A 22643-nucleotide genomic window follows, 5' to 3' on the forward strand; every position below is an offset into this window, starting at 1 on the left:
GAACTCCCTTGGTATATCAAAACTCATAAACTCATAATATAATTGTCATTGTAACGTTAAGCGTGCGGACCCTACGGGTTCGAGAACTATGTAGACATGACCTAGAACTATTCTCGGTCAATAACCAATAGCGGAACCTGAATGTCCATATTGGTCCCTACATATTCTACGAAGATCTTTATCGGTCAAACCGCATAACAACATACGTTGTTCCCTTTGTCATCGGTATGTTACTTGCCCGAGATTCAATCGTCGGTATCCAATACCTAGTTCAATCTCATTACTGACAAGTCTCTTTACTCGTTCCGTAATACATCATCTCGTAACTAACTCATTAGTTACAATGCTTGCAAGGCTTAAGTGATGTGTATTACCAAGAGGGCCCAGAGATACCTCTCCGACAATCGGAGTGACAAAACCTAATCTCGAATTACGCCAACCCAACATGTACCTTCGGAGACACCTGTAGAGCACCTTTATAATCACCCAGTTACGTTGTGACGTTTGGTAGCACACAAAGTGTTCCTCCGGTAAACGGGAGTTGCATAATCTCATAGTCATAGGAACATGTATAAGTCATGAAGAAAGCAATAGCAACATACTAAATGATCAAGTGCTAAGCTAACGGAATGGGTCAAGTCAATCACATCATTCTCCTAATGATGTGATCCCGTTAATCAAATGACAACTCATGTCTATGGTTAGGAAACATAACCATCTTTAATTAACGAGCTAGTCAAGTAGAGGCATACTAGTGACTCTCTGTTTGTCTATGTATTCACACATGTATTATGTTTCCGGTTAATACAATTCTAGCATGAATAATAAACATTTATCATGAAATAAGGAAATAAATAATAACTTTATTATTGCCTCTAGGGCATATTTCCTTCAGTCTCCCACTTGCACTAGAGTCAATAATCTAGTTCACATCGCCATGTGATTTAACACCAATATTCACATCTGTATGTGATTAATACCTATAGTTCACATCGTCATGTGATCAATACCCCAAGGGTTTACTAGAGTCAATAATCTAGTTCACATTGCTATGTGATTAACACCCAAAGAGTACTAAGGTATGATCATGTTTTGCTCGTGAGAGAAGTTTAGTCAACGGGTCTGTCACATTCAGAGCCGTATGTATTTTGCAAATATTCTATGTCTATAATGCTCTGCACGGAGCTACTCTAGCTAATTGCTCCCACTTTCAATATGTATCCAGATTAAGACTTAGAGTCATCTGGATCAGTGCCAAAACTTATATCGACGTAACCCTTTACGACGATCCTTTTGTCACCTCCATCCGGGATCACATTAGGCGAGGGGAGATCGAACTCAAGTATGTCAACACTCATGATAACCTTGCAGATATTTTCACGAAGCCCTTGGATGAAGCAAGATTTCGCGAGTTAAGGCATGAGCTAAATATCATTGATTTGAGCAATGTGACTTGAACCCGTGCAACCCCCACCACACTCAACTTGTTGTCTAGTTTAGGTGTAGGCATGGACACAGGGGGAGTGTTGTTCTCTCAATGAACTCTCCCTCCCCCCATTATGCATAAAACGATCAACTCTTTCACATTAGCCATTTTTGATGGTACTTGTGCTTCAAAGACGAGTTTTGGTCATGGGCCCAAGGATAATTCTTCGCGGTGCCATACCAATTGACTCAAACATAGGTGGCTCCGGCCACCGCCCTCTCTTGAGAGAGGACAGAGCTCGCTCTTCTTTTGGTTGGTTGCTTTGAAGGAGTGGGTTCCGGTTCGTTGATTCGTGTGTGTTGTCTTGTTGGTCTTTTTCTTGTCTTTGCCTTCCCGTTCTTCTCGGTGTGTTTGAGTTTTTCTTTTAGTCTAGAAGCATTTTTTTGGTTGCTGGCGGTACTACCGCCGCTGGCGAGCGGTACTACCGCTCCAAGCGGTACTACCGCTGAGAGGCGCGGGCGGGGGTTATATCGGGGGCAGGGGGAGTTTCTTCTCCCCCATACCCATTCACACGCCCCCTCGCCTGTTTCTCTCTCTCTCCAGCAACCAGCGCCGCGGGAGGGCTCCGGCGGATCTCCCTCTCCGGGCCGTCCCTCTCCATTCCCTTCGGTGGAGACGATCCCCACCTTGTCCTCTTGCCATGGATGCCGGTATTGCCCCCGTTCTCTTGTTCTTTTTGTCTAGGTTTCCAATCTAGCATCTTAGGGGTAGTAGCAGTTGCATCTTTAGATTTTTGGCCAAATCTAGGCTTGAGTAGGATGGAGAATGCTTCTAGGCAGTTTGGATTGATGTTTGGTTGGAGTATTTTTGAATTTGGTAGGACGGTAGTGCCGGATCTGACCACGGTAGTAGGAAACTGCTGTTTCCCCGTCCCAAGCGGTACTACCGCCCTCTCCAGGGCGGTACTACTGCTTGTAGCGGTACTACCGCTCCCTGTGGAGCGGTACTACCGCTCGTGGCGGTACTACCGCTAGCTGGTCGCGGTACTACCGCTCTCTACCAAATTCCACTCTACTTCTACCTTTCAGTGATCTTTTTGCTCGTGTTTTGTGGCTTATGCTCGTGCTTTCTGGTTGTTTGCGTGTTCTTGCATGTGGTTCCAGGTGATGAGGTCCTTGAGCATCAGGCTCGTCGTGTCAATCCCGGACGTGCCACGTCCAAGCGCTACCGCACCACCGAGCCTGCCGGAGGATCGTTAAGTGCTCATCCTCCACCTCCACCTCCACCTCAACTCCAGAAGAAGTCTGGGGTCAAGCCAAAGCCCGGCAAGACAGTGCCAGAAATGCCGCCAAAGGAGTTCTGGGCAAGGCGCCGCCGCAACCCGTATGAAGCTGACCAAGATCCCACTTTGGTCAACCGTCCGTTCTGGAACAGGTTCCAGTTTGCCATCTTCTTCAATGTTCTCAAAGCGAAGAAGAATTTCTATGTCAACGTGCACTCCATCAACACCGACCATATGGAGCAAGATCCTGACTACTTTGGTGAAGCTCTTCAAATGTGCACTCAACTGAACATTCTTGGGATCATGAAATTCAACAAGGACTTTGATGCTGATATGGTGGCCCAATTCTATGCCACGGTTCACCTTGGGACTGATGAGGACAGGACACTCACCTGGATGACCAATGGCAAGTTGCTTTCCGTCAAGTGGAGAGCGTTCATGCAGTTGATTGGGGTGCAAGATCTAGGTCTTGAGTCTCCTGTTGGCTTTCGCCCTCACGCCCGCGCCCATTGCACTCACAAGCAAGCTCTCTGGCCATACTGCACTCTGAAGATCAACCAGGAGACAAAGAAGGAAACCTATGAGCTGCCTGCCTATCTGGATATCCTTCACCGCATCTTCAGAGAGACTCTTTTCCCTCGCATTGGGAATCTGGACCAGGTTCACTCTTATCTCGTGGACATGCTTCTTTTCTGCCAGCGTGAGAAGGAAAATCCCACCGGAGAGTCTTTGGATATCTCTCATGTTATGTGGTCTGAGCTGCTGTCTGCTATCTCCGAGCGCAAGTGCCCGATCTATGGTCCGTTCATCATGCTGCTCATTGAGAAGGCATGGGATCATGTATATCCTAAGGTGCCACTAGAGTCTGGAGAGTTGATCTCTCACGATGTCAAGCATCTGAGGAAGAAGGATAACTGGGGCACTCAGGCCCCTAGGACTGGAGTTCCTTCGTCTGCTGCTGCCATGGAGACAGAGGAGGAGCCTGCAGCTGATGATGATGAGGATGATGACTACATGCCTTCTGAGGCAGAGCCCTCTTGGGCTAAGAAGCTCAAGTCTAAGATGAAGAAGCTGTTCTGCATGGAGGCTCGTGGTCAGTACATGACTCATGTAGCTGAGAAGAAGGCTCGAGGTCGTCACAAGGAGCTCATGCGTCGGTTGGGTGCTACAGTCAAGAGTGGATCTGAGGACCAGCTTACTGAGGAGGAGGAGTGGATTCAGCAGCACTGCCCGTGGACCGATTCTGAGGCCGAGCACTTCCAGACTGACGACGGTGGTGCCGATGATTCCGCTGGGCTCTGATGCGTGTGTCCCTCATTTGCTCTCACCTGGAGCCGTAGCAACACTCCCTCTCCTTTTTGGTGTCTCGATGCCAAAGGGGGAGAGAGTTTAGGGATTTGCGAGTTGTGTCTTTCGTCTCTTATTCATGTCTTGTTCGTGTTTTCCTCGCATTTGCTTTGGTTGGTTTGTCTGTGAGACCTAAGTTCGAGTGAGACTTAAGTTCGAGTCATATGGTGTGAGACATATGCTACTTACCTTTCCAGTATCATTATCTATGTCTCTCTAGCTTATGAGTTGCGTGCTTTTCTTGTTATATCATCTATGCTGCTCTCATACACCATGCTTAGATTGTTGGTCTCTAAAATGTAGGGGGAGCTTTGATCCTAGTATGTGTGCTGTGCAGTCCAAAGCACTTATCTAAATAGCACACATCTAGGGGGAGCCCATCTACATGTTAGGACCGTGGGGTTTGTATGCTTACTCTATATCGTGTTTATGCAAATCCCGTATTGTCATCAATCCACCAAAAAGGAGGAGATTGTAAGGGCATATTTATCCCCTAGTGGTTTTGGTGATTGATGACAATGCTTTTGCGGACTAATCGTGTGTGTTAAGTTCTTTCAGAGAATCATCCATTGGCACGAGACGATTTCCTCCCCTCGGTGTTTTATTCAAGACGATGTAGCTCCTGCATTTCGTTGTTGGTGGACTAGTTTCGTAGGAGTCACCGTACTATTAAGAGGGGATCCGCTTTGGTAAGACTATGGTGGAATCAACATGTACACATCCTTATCACACACGTCGTCTTCCTTTCGCATATTTGGAGCTACACTTCTCTTCCGTACCTGCTTCGCCCTGTGCCAGCGGTAGTACCGCGGTCTACAGCGGTAGTACCGCCGAAGCCCCGGAGCGGTAGTACCGCTCCACGAAGCGGTAGTACCGCTCTCAGCGGTAGTACCGCTCCGCAGAGCGGTAGTACCGCTCGTGGGTTTCGGCCGTAGTACCGCAGTAGTACCGCGCCTACTGCCGCCTCGATTCGAGACTGTGTTTTCTTGTGTCGGGTTTTGCGGCACTAGTAGCGGAAGTAGAAGCGGTAGTACCGCTCCGAGCGGTAGTACCGCTCCTACTCCCGCGGTAGTACCGCTCTGGGGCCAGTGGCCTGACTTCCTCTTCAGCGCGGTAGTACCGCTAGGTAGAGAGCGGTAGTACCGCTCTCAGCGGTAGTACCGCCCTTCCCTAGCGGTAGTACCACCCTGTGCGAGGCTGCTCAGTGGGGTAACGGTTGGATGTGTTCCCCCACTATATAAAGGGGTCTTCTTCCTCCAAGTTGACCCACCTCTTTCCCCCAAAGCTCCATTGTTGCTCAAAGCTCCATTTTCGCCCGATCTCTCTCCCTGGCCAATCAAACTTGTTGATTTGCTCGGGATTGGTTGAGAAGGCCCAGATCTACACTTCCACCAAGAGAAATTTGATTCCCCCCACTTATCCCTTGCGGATCTTGTTACTCTTGGGTGTTGAGCACCCTAGACGGTTGAGGTCACCTCGAAGCCATACTCCATTGTGGTGAAGCTTCGTGGTGTTGTTGTTGTTGTTGGGAGCCTCCGATTGTTGTGGAGATTGCCCCAACCTTGCTTGTAAAGGTTCGGTCGCCGCCTTCAAGGGCACCAATAGTGGAATCACGGCATCTCGCATTGTGTGAGGGCATGAGGAGAATACGGTGGCCCTAGTGGCTTCTTGGGGAGCATTGTGCCTCCACACCGCTCTAACGGAGACGTACTTCCCCTTAAAAGGAAGGAACTCCGGTAACACATCCTCGTCTCCACCGGCTCCACTCTTGGTTATTTCGTGCCTTTACTTTTGCAAGCCTACTTGTTGTTACATCCTTTGCTTGCTTGTGTGCTAGTTGTTATTGCATCATATAGGTTGCTCACCTAGTTGCACATCTAGACAACCTATTTTGTTGCAAAGTTTAATTTGGTAAAGAAAAGCTTAAAAATTGTTAGTTGCCTATTCACCCCCCCCCCTCTAGTCAACCATATCGATCCTTTCAATTGGTATCAGAGCCTCGTCTCGTTATAAGGACTTTACCGTCCAAAGAGTATGGTTGATGTCGTAGATGAGGTGGGAGAGCACTCCAGTGCGAATCCGATCTCATCTACAGGAGATGGGGGTAACTCGATCTCACGTGAGGAATTCAATGTTGCTTTGGAAACATTGAAAACCTCCATGACGACCGAGGTCAAGGACATGTTTAAGGAATTCCTAGAAGGACTTAAACAATCTACCTCGCCGATGAAAGTGGTGATCCCACCAACAAGGTGACGGATGCTCCCTCCGACAAGGGGGAAGCTAACATTGATAAGAGTCCTTCTATTAGTGGTAGAAATGGTACCGGCATCTTTGCCCATGTGGAACCCCCGGTTTATGGAGGGCCAATTCCCTCCACTCATTTGAATCATGCCGGTCCTCCTCCTAAATATGAGAAACATGAAGATTTTGATTCTTGGGTCTATCGCTTTAAGCGTCATTTGAAACATGTGAACACTAACCTTTGGAGAATCATTGAAGAAGGTTTTTATCCTCATGACCCAAGCAACTTCACCCCTCGAGAAGCCGTGGACAATCAATTCAATGAGAGTGCTCTCTTCATCATCCAAGATGCAATCCTTCCCGAAGATCTCCCTCATCTTCGACCCCATGTCATGGCTAAAGAAGCATGGAAATGTGTCGAGGGTCTCTATCGTGGAAGTGCTAGCATTCAACGCTCCAACTATGAAGTGGTGCAAGATGAAGCCGATGAGTTTGCAATGAAAGAAGATGAAGAACCTCGTGAGCTCTTTCGAAGAGTGACCAAACTCGCGGTCGCACTTCGAGATCATGGAAGCAAGGACACAGATGACAATTGGATCAAGCGGAAGTTCCTCAAGGCCATGATGCCCTACAACAAGGCCATGTCCTCCATCATTCGTCAATGACCGGACTTCCACTCCATGACCTCAAGTGAAGTGTTGGATGAGTTCATTGCAATGAGCATCTTGGACAAGACCGCCGACAATGCGGTGCTCTGTTCTCAAAGAGGAAAGAAGCCTAACCTTGCTTTGAAGGCCAAGGTTACTATAGAAGAAGAGGAAGAAGTGGAAGATGAGGAAAGCAACCCCGAAGACACCAAGTTTGACTACCATGAGCACATGGCCCTTGCTTCAAGACAATTTTGGAGCAAGAAGAGTTCAAGACCCAACTTCAACAAGAACAACTCAAGTGGCGTCAAGGGCAAGCAGCGAGTTAGAACTTGCTTCAACTGTGGCAATGTGAGCCATTTTGTTGCGGATTGTCCTTACGAGAAGAGGGAAGACAATGGTGGCAAGTTCATTCGAAAGGACAAAGCCAAGTCCTTCCCCAACAAGAACAACTTCGCCAAGAAGACTCCCACTCGTGGGTTGGTGGTTCAAGAAGAATACCAAGAGGATGACGATGATGATGAAAATGAAGAAGCAATGGCCATGGCGTCCGTTGCCATTGCTACCACTCCTCGGGTGTCTCTCTTCGAATCACCCAACGAAAACATCACCGCCAGATGCCTCATGGCTAAAGCTTCAAACAAGGTAACCCCAAACATCACTACCACCATCATTACTAATCCCTCCTTGGAGGATTGCATTGATGGACATGTTGAGTCTAATGAGGAAGTGAATGAATTTGAGTCTTTTATGAGTAAGCTCAAGGGAAAGTCCAAGAAGCACTTTGTTGCTCTCTTGGAACAACTTGGTGAGGCCAATGACATGATCGAGGCTCACGAAGAAACCATCTCCAAGATGGAAGGTCATAGTCGTGACTATGCCGATGCAATATCGGATCTCTCTAATGCTCTTGAGGAAGAGCGTGTGCATTGTTTGACTCTTGACGAGTCACACAATGATGACCATGCTAAGTTAAAGAAAGATCTTGATCATGCTCTTGTCATGTCTCGTGTGCTAACTTCCGAGAAGGCTAAACTTGGGGTTGATCATGCTAGACTCAAAGAGGAGTTTGAGATACTTGACAAGGCCCACAAGGTCTTGAAGGGTACTCATGCTAGCCTCAAAGAGTCTCATGCTCAACTCCAAGTTAAGCTAATCAAGGAAAAGGCCACCTTTCCTCATATGGTATTAATTGATAATGCATGTGCTACTAACCCATGTTGTGAGCATGTGCATCTTATGGAGGAAAATGCCAAGTTGAAGGATCAACTTGAGAAAGGCCTTGTGTCTTGCATTCAAGGTGAGAAAAACCTCAACGACCTTTTGAGCAATCAAAAGGAAGTTGTGACCAAAGAAGGAATTGGGTTTGCACCCAGGTCCAAGAGCAAGAAGAAGAAGAACAACAAGACCAATCGTCCTCCTCCTCTCAAACAAACGTTTGTGAAAGAGGGAGAGAGTGCTCCTAAGAAGAAGAAGGAGAAAGTGAAGGGAGTTGATGTCCAAAAGGGCAAAAGCATTTCCTCAAACAAAGTCGGCGACTTTAACCCGTCATATGTGTTGTGACGTGCTAGTGATGGACATGTTTATGCTAGATTTGTTGGTTCTTCTTATGAGTACATTGAATGGTCTACTTGGGTTCCCAAGACCCTTGTTACTAACATCAAAGGACCCATTACTAAATGGGTACCTAAAACCAAGCATTGATCTCGTGTAGGTGTTTGCTTCCGGTGGGGGGTCATGGTTGCTCGATAGTGGAGCAACAAATCATATGACCGGGAGCAAGGACTTGGTGGTGGACATGCAAGAGATTCCATCTATGCCCACCAATGTCGAGCGGGGTGACGCATCACATTCTAAGGTATTGGGTCTCGGCAAGGTTGTCATTTCTCATGATCTAACGATCGAGAAAGTCATGCTTGTTGAGTCCCTTGCATTCAATTTACTTTCCGTTCGTCAACTTGCACTCATGGGCTTTGCTACATTCTTTGATATTGATACCGTGGCCCTCTTGTGGAGCAAGACTCTTAAAGTAGCCTTTGTTGGGCATGTCGAGAACGGTCTCTATGTGATTAACTTCTCAGAGCGACCCACTAAGACCGCGACATGCCTAATGGCTAAAGTTGACGTGGGATGGCTTTGGCATCGCCGTTTAGCCGACGTCAATATGAGATCTTTGCAAAGTCTTCTCAAGGGGGACCATGTTCGTGGACTAACAAATGTTAGTTTTGCCAAAGATCGTGCCTGCAGTGCTTGTATCAAAGGAAAGCTTCATGAAAAGGCTCACCCTCCTTCAACCATCATCTACTCGAAGAGACCCTTGGAGCTCCTTCACATGGATCTCTTCGGGCCTCCATCTTTTGATAGTCTTGGAGGGAGAAAGTATTGCTTGGTGATTGTGGATGATTATTCAAGATACACTTGGGTATACTTCTTCAAGAGGAAGAGTGAGACTCAACAAACCATCATCGACTTTGCAAATGAAGCTCAACGTCAACATGATGCAAAGATCTTGACAATAAGAAGTGACAACGGCACCGAGTTCAAGAACTACACCTTGGATGAGTTTCTTAGTGATGAGGGGATCAAGCATCAATATTCTGCACCATATACCCCTCAACAAAATGGTGTTGCGGAGAGGAAGAACCGGACGTTGATGGATGCGGCAAGGACCATGATGGCGGAGTTCAAGTCTCCGTACAACTTTTGGGCCGAAGCCATCAACACCGCATGTCATGCATCCAATCGGCTCTATCTTCGCAAAGGCTTGAACAAGACTCCTTATGAGATACTCACCGGCAACAAGCCCAACCTCAAGTACTTCCGGGTGTTTGGTTGTAAGTGTTTCATTCTCAAGAAAGGTGTTCGTTTGTCTAAATTTGAGGCTAGAGCTCATGAGGGCATATTTGTTGGTTATGCTACAAACTCTCATGCTTACCGTGTCCTCAACAAGTCCACCGGACTCATTGAGGAGACGTGTAACGTGGAGTTTGACGAAAATAACGGCTCCCAAGTGGAGCAAAGTGGTACTTGTGATGTAGGTGATGAAATTCCTCCCCAAGCCATAAGAAGAATGGGTACTGGTCAAATCCTACCCATTGAGAAACCCCTTGTGGCCGAAGGAGAAGGACAATGCTCTACTCAAGTAGAGCCATCACCTCATCAAGACCCACACGCTTCCGAAGAACAAAGTGAAGGCCCTCAACCTTGTGAACAAGACCAAGGGCAAGATCAACCTCAAGATGGTGGTGAACCTCTAAATGATGCCTAAGGTCAAGTTCTCCCCCTCGAGCAAGTTCAAGATCAAGAGCAAGCTCAAGATCAAGAGCAAGCTCAAGCTCAAGAACAAGCTCAAGACGGCGCTCAAGATGATCAAGTCAACCCTCCTCCCTCAACATCCGAGGAGGAATTAGAGCGTCGTGTCGTGAAGATTGCTTCCAAGCTCACCACCCAAGGCCATCTCATGGAAAATGTAGTTGGAAGCCTAAGAAAGGGGGTAAGCACTCGTAGACAATTAGCAAACTATTGTGAACATCACGCGTTTGTCTCTTGTGTTGAACCCCAAAAGGTCTATGAGGCGCTCGAAGACTCAGATTGGCTCAATGCCATGCATGAAGAACTCAACAACTTCGAGTACAACAAAGTTTGGAGATTGGTGCCAAGGCCATCGGGGAACCACAATGTCATTGGAACCAAGTGGATCTTCAAGAACAAGCAAGATGCTCATGGGAACATCGTTCGCAACAAGGCAAGATTGGTAGCACAAGGCTACTCCCAAGTCGAGGGTATCGACTACGGTGAAACCTTTTGCTCCTGTTGCTCGTCTTGAATCCATACGTTTGTTGATTGCCTATGCTTCTCATCACAACTTTAAGTTGCAACAAATGGATGTGAAAAGTGCTTTTCTTAATGGTCCTATTAATGAGTTGGTTTATGTCAAGCAACCCCCCGGGTTCGAGGACCCCTACTTCCCGGATCATGTGTATCAACTCGATAAGGCACTCTATGGCCTTAAACAAGCCCCACGTGTGTGGTATGACCACCTTACCGAGTTGCTACAAGATCATGGATTTGAAGTAGGACAAATCGATCCCACTCTTTTTACTAAGAAGGTCAACGGGGAGTTGTTTGTACGCCAACTATATGTTGATGATATTATCTTTGGTTCTCCTAACAAAGCTTTCAATGAGGAATTTGCCGCTCTCATGACCTCCAAGTTTAAGATGTCTTCGATGGGAGAGTTGAAGTTCTTCCTTGGTTTTGACATCAAACAAAGAAGAGAAGGAACCTTCATCAACCAAGCCAAATACACTCAAGACATGCTTAAAAGATTCAAGCTAAGTGATGTCAAGCCGGCTTCTACACCAATGCCTACCAAGTGCCAACTTGACATCGATCCCAATGGTAAAGCGGTGGATCAAAAGGTATATCGCTCCATGATTGGCTCCTTGCTTTACCTTTGTGCATCTAGACCGGATATCATGTTGAGTGTGGGGATGTGTGCACGTTTTCAAGCCGCACCAAAGGAAAGTCACTTTGTGGCGGTCAAGCGAATCTTTCGATATTTGGCTCATACCCCAAACTTTGGCTTATGGTACCCAAGAGGAGCAAACTTCAAGCTTGAAGGTTTCACGGATTCCGATTGGGCGGGAGACAAAGTGGATAGGAAGTCCACTTCCGAAGGGTGCCAATTTCTTGGCTGCTCTTTGGTAAGTTGGTCTTCCAAGAAGCAAAGTTGTGTGTCTCTCTCGTCCACCGAAGCGGAGTATGTGGCGGCCGGTAGTTGTTGTGCTCAACTCCTATGGATGAGGCAAACTTTAAAGGAGTACGGTGTCATTTGTGACAAAGTGCCTCTTTGGTGTGATAATGAAAGTGCCATCAAGATTTCTCTTAACCCGGTGCAACACTTCAAGACGAAGCACATTGAGATTCGGTATCACTTCATCCGGGATCACATTAGGCGAGGGGAGATCGAACTCAAGTATGTCAACACTCATGATAACCTTGCAGATATTTTCACGAAGCCCTTGGATGAAGCAAGATTTTGCGAGTTAAGGACAGAGCTTGCTCTTCTTTTGGTTGGTTGCTTTGAAGGAGTGGGTTCCGGTTCGTTGATTCGTGTGTGTTGTCTTGTTGGTATTTTTCTTGTCTTTGCCTTCCCGTTCTTCTCGGTGTGTTTGAGTTTTTCTTTTAGTCTAGAAGCATTTTTTTTGGTTGCTGGCGGTACTACCGCCGCTGGCGAGCGGTACTACCGCTCCAAGCGGTACTACCGCCCTCCAGTGCGGTACTACCGCTAAGAGGCGCGGGTGGGGGTTATATCGGGGGCAGGGGGAGTTTCTTCTCCCCCATACCCATTCGCACGCCCCCTCGCCTGTTTCTCTCTCTCTCCAGCAACCGGCGCCGCGGGAGGACTCCGGCGGATCTCCCTCTCCGGGCCATCCCTCTCCATTCCCTTCGGTGGAGACGATCCCCACCTTGTCCTCTTGCCATGGATGCCGGTATTGCCCCTGTTCTCTTGTTCTTTTTGTCTAGGTTTCCAATCTAGCATCTTAGGGGCAGTAGCAGTTGCATCTTTAGATTTTTGGCCAAATCTAGGCTTGAGTAGGATGGAGAATGCTTCTAGGCAGCTTGGATTGATGTTTGGTTGGAGTATTTTTGAATTTGGTAGGACGGTAGTGCCGGATCTGACCACGATAGTAGGAAACTGCTGTTTCCCCGTCCCGAGCGGTACTACCGCCCTCTCCAGGGCGGTACTACCGCTTGTAGCGGTACTACCGCTCCCTGTGGAGCGGTACTACCGCTCGTGGCGGTACTACCGCTAGCTGGTCGCGGTACTACCGCTCTCTACCAAATTCCACTCTACTTCTACCTTTCAGTGATCTTTTTGCTCGTGTTTTGTGGCTTATGCTCGTGCTTTCTGGTTGTTTGCGTGTTCTTGTGTGTGGTTCCAGGTGATGAGGTCCCTGAGCATCAGGCTCGTCGTGTCAATCCCGGACGTGCCACGTCCAAGCGCTACCGCACCACCGAGCTTGCCGGAGGACCCTCAAGTGCTCATCCTCCACCTCCACCTCCACCTCAACTCCAGAAGAAGTCTGGGGTCAAGCCAAAGCCCGGCAAGACAGTGCCAGAAATGCCGCCAAAGGAGTTCTGGGCAAGGCGCCGCCGCAACCCGTATGAAGCTGACCAAGATCCCACTTTGGTCAACCGTCCGTTTTGGAACAGGTTCCAATTTGCCATCTTCTTCGATGTTCTCAAAGCGAAGAAGAATTTCTATGTCAACGTGCACTCCATCGACACCGACCATATGGAGCAAGATCCTGACTACTTTGGTGAAGCTCTTCAGATATGCACTCAACTGAACATTCTTGGGATCATGAAATTCAACAAGGACTTTGATGCTGATATGGTGGCCCAATTCTATGCCACGGTTCACCTTGGGACTGATGAGGACAGGACACTCACCTGGATGACCAATGGCAAGTTGCTTTCCGTCAAGTGGAGAGCGTTCATGCAGTTGATTAGGGTGCAAGATCTAGGTCTTGAGTCTCATGTTGGCTTTTGCCCTCACGCCCGCGCCCATTGCACTCACAAGCAAGCTCTCTGGCCATACTGCACTCTGAAGATCAACCAGGAGACAAAGAAGGAAACCTATGAGCTGCCTGCCTATCTGGATATCCTTCACCGCATCTTCAGAGAGACTCTTTTCCCTCGCATTGGTAATCTGGACCAGGTTCACTCTTATGTCGTGGACATGCTTCTTTTCTGCCAGCGTGAGAAGGAAAATCCCAACGGAGAGTCTTTGGATATCTCTCATGTTATGTGGTCTGAGCTACTGTCTGCTATCTCCGAGCGCAAGTGCCCGATCTATGGTCCGTTCATCATGCTGCTCATTGAGAAGGCCTGGGATCATGTATATCCTAAGGTGCCACTGGAGTCTGGAGAGTTGATCTCTCACGATGTCAAACGTCTGAGGAAGAAGGATAACTGGGGCACTCAGGCCCCTAGGACTAGAGTTCCTTCGTCTGCTGCTACCATGGAGACAGAGGAGGAGCCTGCAGCTGATGATGATGAGGATGATGACTACATGCCTTCTGAGGCAGAGCCCTCTTGGGCTAAGAAGCTCAAGTCTAAGATGAAGAAGCTGTTCTGCATGGAGGCTCACGGTCAGTACATGACTCATGTGGCTGAGAAGAAGGCTCGAGGTCGTCACAAGGAGCTCATGCGTCGGTTGGGTGCTACAGTCAAGAGTGGATCTGAGGACCTTCTTACTGAGGAGGAGGAGTGGATTCAGCAGCACTGCCCGTGGACCGATTTTGAGGCCGAGCACTTCTAAACTGACAACGGTGGTGCCGATGATTCCGCTGGGCTCTGATGCGTGTGTCCCTCATTTGCTCTCACCTGGAGCCGTAGCAACACTCCCTCTCCTTTTTGGTGTCTCGATGCCAAAGGGGGAGAGAGTTTAGGGATTTGCGAGTTGTGTCTTTCGTCTCTTATTCGTGTCTTGTTCGTGTTTTCCTCGCATTTGCTTTGGTTGGTTTGTCTGTGAGACCTAAGTTCGAGTGAGACTTAAGTTCGAGTCATATGGTGTGAGACATATGCTACCTTACCTTTCCAGTATCATTATCTATGTCTCTCTAGCTTATGAGTTGCGTGCTTTTCTTGTTATATCATCTATGCTGCTCTCATACACCATGCTTAGATTGTTGGTCTTTAAAATGTAGGGGGAGCTTTGATCCTAGTATGTGTGCTGTGCAGTCCAAAGCACTTAGCACACATCTAGGGGGAGCCCATCTACATGTTAGGACCGTGGGGTTTGTATGCTTACTCTATATCGTGTTTATGCAAATCCCGTATTGTCATCAATCCACCAAAAAGGGGGAGATTGTAAGGGCATATTTATCCCCTAGTGGTTTTGGTGATTGATGACAATGCTTTTGCGGACTAATCGTGTGCGTTAAGTTCTTTCAGAGAATCATCCATTGGCACGAGACGATTTCCTCCCCTCGGTGTTTTATTCAAGACGGTGTAGCTCCTGCGTTTCGTTGTTGGTGGACTAGTTTCGTAGGAGTCACCGTACTATTAAGAGGGGATCCGCTTTGGTAAGACTAGGGTGGAATCAACATGTACACATCCTTATCACACCCGTCGTCTTCCTTTCGCATATTTGGAACTAAACTTCTCTTCCGTACCTGCTTCGCCCTGTGCCAGCGGAGTACCGCGGTCTACAGCGGTAGTACCGCCGAAGCCCCCCAGCGGTAGTACCGCTCCATGAAGCGGTAGTACCGCTCTCAGCGGTAGTACCGCTCCACAGAGCGGTAGTACCGCTCGCGGGTTTCGGTCGTAGTACCGCAGTAGTACCGCGCCTACTGCCGCCTCGATTCGAGACTGTGTTTTCTCGTGTCAGGTTTTGCGGCACTAGTAGCGGTAGTAGAAGCGGTAGTACCGCTCCGAGCGGTAGTACCTCTCCTACTCCCGCGGTAGTACCGCTCTGGGGCCAGTGGCCTGACTTCCTCTTCAGCGCGGTAGTACCGCTAGGTAGGGAGCGGTAGTACCTCTCTCAGCGGTAGTACCGCCCTTCCCTAGCGGTAGTACCGCCCTGTGCGAGGCTGCTCAGTGGGGTAACGGTTGGATGTGTTCTCCCACTATATAAAGGGGTCTTCTTCCTCCAAGTTGACCCACCTCTTTCCCCCAAAGCTCCATTTTCGCCCGATCTCTCTCCCTAGCCAATCAAACTTGTTGATTTGCTCGGGATTGGTTGAGAAGGCCCAGATCTACACTTCCACCAAGAGAAATTTGATTCCCCCCACTTATCCCTTGCGGATCTTGTTACTCTTGGGTGTTGAGCACCCTAGACAGTTGAGGTCACCTCGAAGCCATACTCCACTGTGGTGAAGCTTCGTGGTTTTTGTTGTTGTTGTTGGGAGCCTCCGATTGTTGTGGAGATTGCCCCAACCTTGCTTGTAAAGGTTCGGTCGCCGCCTTCAAGGGCACCAATAGTGGAATCACGGCATCTCGCATTGTGTGAGGGCGTGAGGAGAATACGGTGACCCTAGTGGCTTCTTGGGGAGCATTGTGCCTCCACACCGCTCTAACGGAGATGTACTTCCCCTTAAAAGGAAGGAACTCCAGTAACACATCCTCGTCTCCACCGGCTCCACTCTTGGTTATTTCATGCCTTTACTTTTGCAAGCCTACTTATTGTTACATCCTTTGCTTGCTTGTGTGCTAGTTGTTATTGCATCATATAGGTTGCTCACCTAGTTGCACATCTAGACAACCTATTTTGTTGCAAAGTTTAATTTGGTAAAGAAAAGCTTAAAAATTGTTAGTTGCCTATTCACCCCCCCCCCTCTAGTCAACCATATCGATCTTTTCACTGTTCTATTTTGAACTACTTCAAAATCTTGTCAAGGTATGTATTCATTGAAAAACTTATCAAGCGTCCTGATCTATCTCTATAGATCTTGATGCTCAATATGTAAGCAGCTTCACCGAGGTCTTTCTTTGAAAAACTCCTTTCAAACACTCCTTTATGCTTTGCAGAATAATTCTACATTATTTCCGACCAACAATATGTCATTCACATATACTTATCAGAAATGCTGTAGTGCTCCCACTCACTTTCTTGTAAATACAGGCTTCACCGTAAGTCTGTACAAAACTATATGCTTTGAACAACTTATCAAAGCGTGTATTCCAACTCTGAGATGCTTGCACCAGTCCATAGATGGATCGCTGGAGCTTGCACATTTTGTTAGCACCTTTAGGATTGACAAAACCTTCTGGTTGCATCATATACAACTCTTCTTTAAGAAAACCATTAAGGAATACAGTTTTGACATCCATTTGCCAGATTTCATAAATTGTGGCAATTGCTAACATGATTCGGACAGACTTTCAAGCATCGATACGAGTGAGAAAATCTCATTGTATTCAACATCTTGAACTTTGTCAAAAACCTTTTTCGACAAGTCTAGCTTTGTAGATAGTAACACTACTATCAGCATCTGTCTTCCTCTTGAAGATCCATTTATTCTTAATGACTCACCGATCATCGGGCAAGTCAATCAAAGTCCACACTTTGTTCTCATACATGGATCCTATCTCAGATTTCATGGCCTCAAGCCATTTTGCGGAATCTGGGCTCATCATCGCTTCCTCATAGTTCGTAGGTTTGTCATGGTCAAGTAACATGATCTCTAGAACAGGATTACCGTACCACTCTGGTGCGGATCTCACTCTGTTTTACCTACGAGGTTCTGTAGTAACTTGATCTGAAGTTACATGATCATCATCACTAGCTTCCTCACTAATTGGTGTAGTAGTCACATGAACAGATTTCTGTGATGAACTACTTTCCAATAAGGGAGCAGGTACAGTTACCTCATCAAGTTCTACTTTCCTCCCACTCACTTCTTTCGAGAGAAACTCCTTCTCTAGAAAGGATCCATTATTAGCAACGAATGTTTTGCCTTCGGATCTGTGATAGAAGGTGTACCCAACAGTTTCCTTTGGGTATTCTATGAAGATGCACTTCTTCGATTTGGGTTTGAGCTTATCATGTTGAAAACCTTTTTCACATAAGCATCACAACTCCAAACTTCAAGAAATGACAGCTTAGGTTTACTGCTAAACCATAGTTCATACGGTGTCATCTCAACGGATTTAGATGGTGCCCTATTAAAGTGAATGCAGCTATCTCTAATGCATAACCCCAAAATGATAGTGGTAAATCGGTAAGATACATCATAGATCGCACCATATCAAATAAAGTGAGGTTACGACGTTCGGATACACCATAACATTGTGGTGTTCCAGGTGGCGTGAGCTGTGAAACTATTCCACATTGTTTTAATTGAAGGCCAAACTCATAACTCAAATATTCTCCTCCACGATCAGATCGTAGAAACTTTATTTTCTTGTTATGATGATTCTCCACTTTACTCTGAAATTCTTTGAACTTTTCAACTATTTCAGACTTTATGTTTCATTAAGTAGAAATACGCATATCTGCTCAAATCATCTGTGAAGGTTAGAAAATAACGATACTTGCCACGAGCCTTCATACTCATTGGTCTGCATACATCAGTATGTATTATTTCCAACAAGTCAGTAGCTCGTTCCATTGTTCCGAAGAACGGAGTTTTAGTCATCTTGCCCAAAAGGCACGGTTCGCAAGTATCAAATGATTCATAACCAAGTGATTCCGAAAATCCATCTTTATGGAGTTTCTTCATGCGCTTTACACCGATATGACCCAAACGGCAGTTCCACAAATAAGTTGCACTATCATTATTAACTTTGCATCTTTTGGCATCAATATTACGAATATGTGTATCATCACGATCGAGATCCAACAAACTATTTTCATTGGGTGTATGACCACTGAAGGTTTTATTCATGTAAACAGAACAACAATTATTCTCTGATTTTAAATGAATAATCGTATTGCAATAAACATGATCAAATCATATTCATGCTCAACGCAAACGCCAAATAACATTTATTTAGGTTTAACACTAATCCCAAAAGTATAGGGAGTGTGCGATGATGATCATATCAATCTTTGGAACTACTTCCAACACTCATCGTCACTTCCCCTTCAACTAGTCTCTGTTTATTCTGTAACTCCTATTTCGAGTTACTAATCTTAGCAACCAAACAAGTATCAAATACTCAGGGGCTACTATAAACACTAGTAAGGCACACATCAAACACCTGTATATCAAATATACCCTTGTTCACTTTGCCATCCTTCTTATCCACCAAATATTTAGGGCATTTCCGCTTCCAGTGACCATTTCCTTTGCAGTATAAGCACTCAGTCTCAGGCTTTGGTCCATCTTTGGTCTTCTTCACGGGAGTGACAACTTGTTTGCCATTCTACTTGAAGTTTCCCTTTCTTTCCCTTTGCCCTTTTCTTGAAACTAGTGGTCTTGTCAATCATCAACACTTGATGCTCTTTCTTGATTTCTACCTTCATTGATTTCAACATCACGAAGAGCTCGGGAATCATTTTCGTCATCCTTTGCATACTATAGTTCATCACGAAGTTCTACTAACTTGGTGATGGTGACTAGAGAACTCTGTCAATCACTATCTTATCTGGAAGATTAACTCCCACTTGATTCAAGCGATTGTAGTACCCAGACAATCTGAGCACTTGCTCACTAGTTGAGCGATTCTCCTCCATCTTTTAGCTATAAAACTTGTTGGAGACTTCATATCTCTCAACTCGGGTATTTGCTTGAAATATTAACTTCAATTCCTGGAACATCTCATATGGTCCATGATGTTCAAAACGTCTTTGAAGTCCCGATTCTAAGCCGTTAAGCATGGTGCACTAAACTATCAAGTAGTCATCATATTGAGCTAGCCAAACGTTCATAACGTCTGCATATGCTCCTGCAATAGGTTTGTCACCTAGTGGTGCATCAAGGACATAATTCTTCTGCGCAGCAATGAGGATAAACCTCAGATCATGGATCCAATCCGCATCATTGCTACTAACATTTTTCAACACAGTTTTCTCTAGGAACATATCAAAATAAATATATGAAAGCAACAACGCGAGCTATTGATCAACATAATTTGCAAAATACTACCAGGACTAAGTTCATGATAAATTTAAGTTCAATTAATCATATTACTTAAGAACTCCCACTTAGACAGACATCTCTCTAGTCATCTAAGTGATCACGTGATCCAAATCAACTAAACCATAACCGATCATCACGTGAGATGGAGTAGTTTTCAATGGTGAACATCACTATGTTGATCATATCTACTATATGATTCACGCTCGACCTTTCGGTCTCCGTGTTCCGAGGCCATATCTGCATATGCTAGGCTCGTCAAGTTTAACCTGAGTATTCCGCGTGTGCAAAACTGGCTTGCGCCCGTTGTAGATGGACGTAGAGCTTATCACACCCGATCATCACGTGGTGTCTGGGCACGACGAACTTTGGCAACGGTGCATACTCAGGGAGAACACTTCTTGATAATTTTTAGTGAGAGATCATCTTAAAATGCTACCATCAAACTAAGCAAATAAGATGTATAAAAGATAAACATCATATGCAATCAAAATATGTGACATGATATGGCCATGATCATCTTGCGCCTTTGATCTCCATCTCCAAAGTACTGTCATGATCTCTATCGTCACCGGCACGACACCATGATCTTCATCATCTTGATCTATATCAATGTGTCGTCACGTGGTCGTCTCGCCAACTATTGCTCTTGCAACTATTGCTATCGCATAGCGATAAAGTAAAGCAATTATTTGGTGCTTGCATCTTATGCAACAAAGAGACAACCATAGGGCTTCTGCCAGTTGCCGATAACTTTAACAAAACATGATCATCTTATACAACAACTTATATCTCATCACATCTTGACCATATCACATCACAACATGCCCTGCAAAAACAAGTTAGACGTCCTCTACTTTGTTGTTGCAAGTTTTACGTGGCTGCTATGGGCTGAGCAAGAACCGTTCTTACCTACGCATCAAAACCACAACGATAGTTCGTCAAGTTAGTGCTGTTTTAACCTTCGTAAGGACCGGGCGTAGCCACACTTGGTTCAACTAAAGTTGGAGAAACAGACACCCGCTAGTCACCTGTGTGCAAAGCACGGCGGTAAAACCAGTCTCGCGTAAGCGTACGCGTAATGTCGGTCCGGACCGCTTCATCCAACAATACCGCCGAACCAAAGTATGACATGCTGGTAAGCAGTATGACTTGTATCGCCCACAACTCACTTGTGTTCTACTCGTGCATATAACATCAACGCATAAAACCTAGGCTCGGATGCCACTGTTGGGGAACGTAGTAATTTCAAAAATTTCCTACGCACACGCAAGATCATGGCGATGCATAGCAACAAGAGGGGAGAGTGTTGTCCACGTACCCTCGTAGACCGTAAGCGGAAGCGTTATGACAACGCGGTTGATGTAGTCGTACGTCTTCACGATCCGACCGATCCAAGCACCGAACGTACGGCACCTCCGTGTTCAGCACACGTTCAGCTCGATGACGTTCCTCGGGCTCCAATCCAGCAAAGCGTCGGGGATGAGTTCCGTCAGCACGACGGCGTGGTGCGGTGATGATATTCTACCGGCGCAGGGCTTCGCCTAAACTCCGCGACGATATGACCGAGGTGGAATATAGTGGAGGGGGGCACCGCACACGGCTAAGGAACGATCCGTAGATCAACTTGTGTGTCATGGGGTGCCCCCTGCCCCCGTATATAAAGGAGCAAGGGGAGGAGGGCCGGCCAAGGAGGAGGAGGCGCGCCCAAGGGGGGAAATCCTACTCCAAGTAGGATTCCCCCCTCTTTCCAAGTCCTACTAGGAGAAGGGAAGGAAGGGGAGGAGAAGGAGAAGGAAGGAGAGGGATGAGAAGAAGGAAAGGGGGGCCGCCCCCCTAGTCCAATTCGGTTTGGGCTAGGGGGGCCGCGCGCCCTACCTCCTCTCTTCCACCACTTGGCCCATGAGGCCCATTGCTTCTTCCTCGTATTCCCGTAACTCCCCGGTACCCCCGAAAATACCCGAATCACTCGGAACCTTTCCGAACTCCGAATATAGTCGTCCAATATATCGATCTTTACGTCTTGACCATTTCGAGACTCCTCGTCATGTCCCCGATCTAATCCGGGACTCCGAACTCCTTCGGTACATCAAAACTCATGAACTCATAATATAACTGTCATCGTAACGTTAAGCGTGCGGACCCTACGGGTTCGAGAACTATGTAGACATGACCTAGAACTATTCTCGGTCAATAACCAATAGCGGAACCTGGATGTCCATATTGGTCCCTACATATTCTACAAAGATCTTTATCGGTCAAACCGCATAACAACATACGTTGTTCCCTTTGTCATCGGTATGTTACTTGCCCGAGATTCGATCTTCGGTATCCAATACCTAGTTCAATCTCATTACTGGCAAGTCTCTTTACTCGTTCCGTAATACATCATCTCGTAACTAACTCATTAGTTACAATGCTTGCAAGGCTTAAGTGATGTGTATTACCGAGAGGGCCCAGAGATACCTCTCCGACAATCGGAGTGACAAAACCTAATCTCGAATTGCGCCAACCCAACATGTACCTTCGGAGACACCTGTAGAGCACCTTTATAATCACCCAGTTACGTTGTGACGTTTGGTAGCACACAAAGTGTTCCTCCGGTAAACGGGAGTTGCATAATCTCATAGTCATAGGAACATGTATAAGTCATGAAGAAAGCAATAGCAACATACTAAACGATCAAGTGTTAAGCTAACGGAATGGGTCAAGTCAATCACATCATTCTCCTAATGATGTGATCCCGTTAATCAAATGACAACTCATGCCTATGGTTAGGAAACATAACCATCTTTAATTAACGAGCTAGTCAAGTAGAGGCATACTAGTGACACTCTGTTTTTCTATGTATTCACACATGTATTATGTTTCCGGTTAATACAATTCTAGCATGAATAATAAACATTTATCATGAAATAAGGAAATAAATAATAACTTTATTATTGCCTCTAGGGCATATTTCCTTCAGATCTTTCCGCGGTGTTGAGTGGACTCCCCTCGGCAATGCAATGACATTCGACATGTGGGAATAGAAATGTGCCTCATGGGCAAGACGACTATTCGATGCGATGACAAAGGACCCCTCATCCTCATCGTTATGATTC

This window comes from Triticum dicoccoides, chromosome 5B (genome assembly GCF_002162155.2).
Source record: "Triticum dicoccoides isolate Atlit2015 ecotype Zavitan chromosome 5B, WEW_v2.0, whole genome shotgun sequence".
Classification (NCBI taxonomy): domain Eukaryota; kingdom Viridiplantae; phylum Streptophyta; class Magnoliopsida; order Poales; family Poaceae; genus Triticum; species Triticum dicoccoides.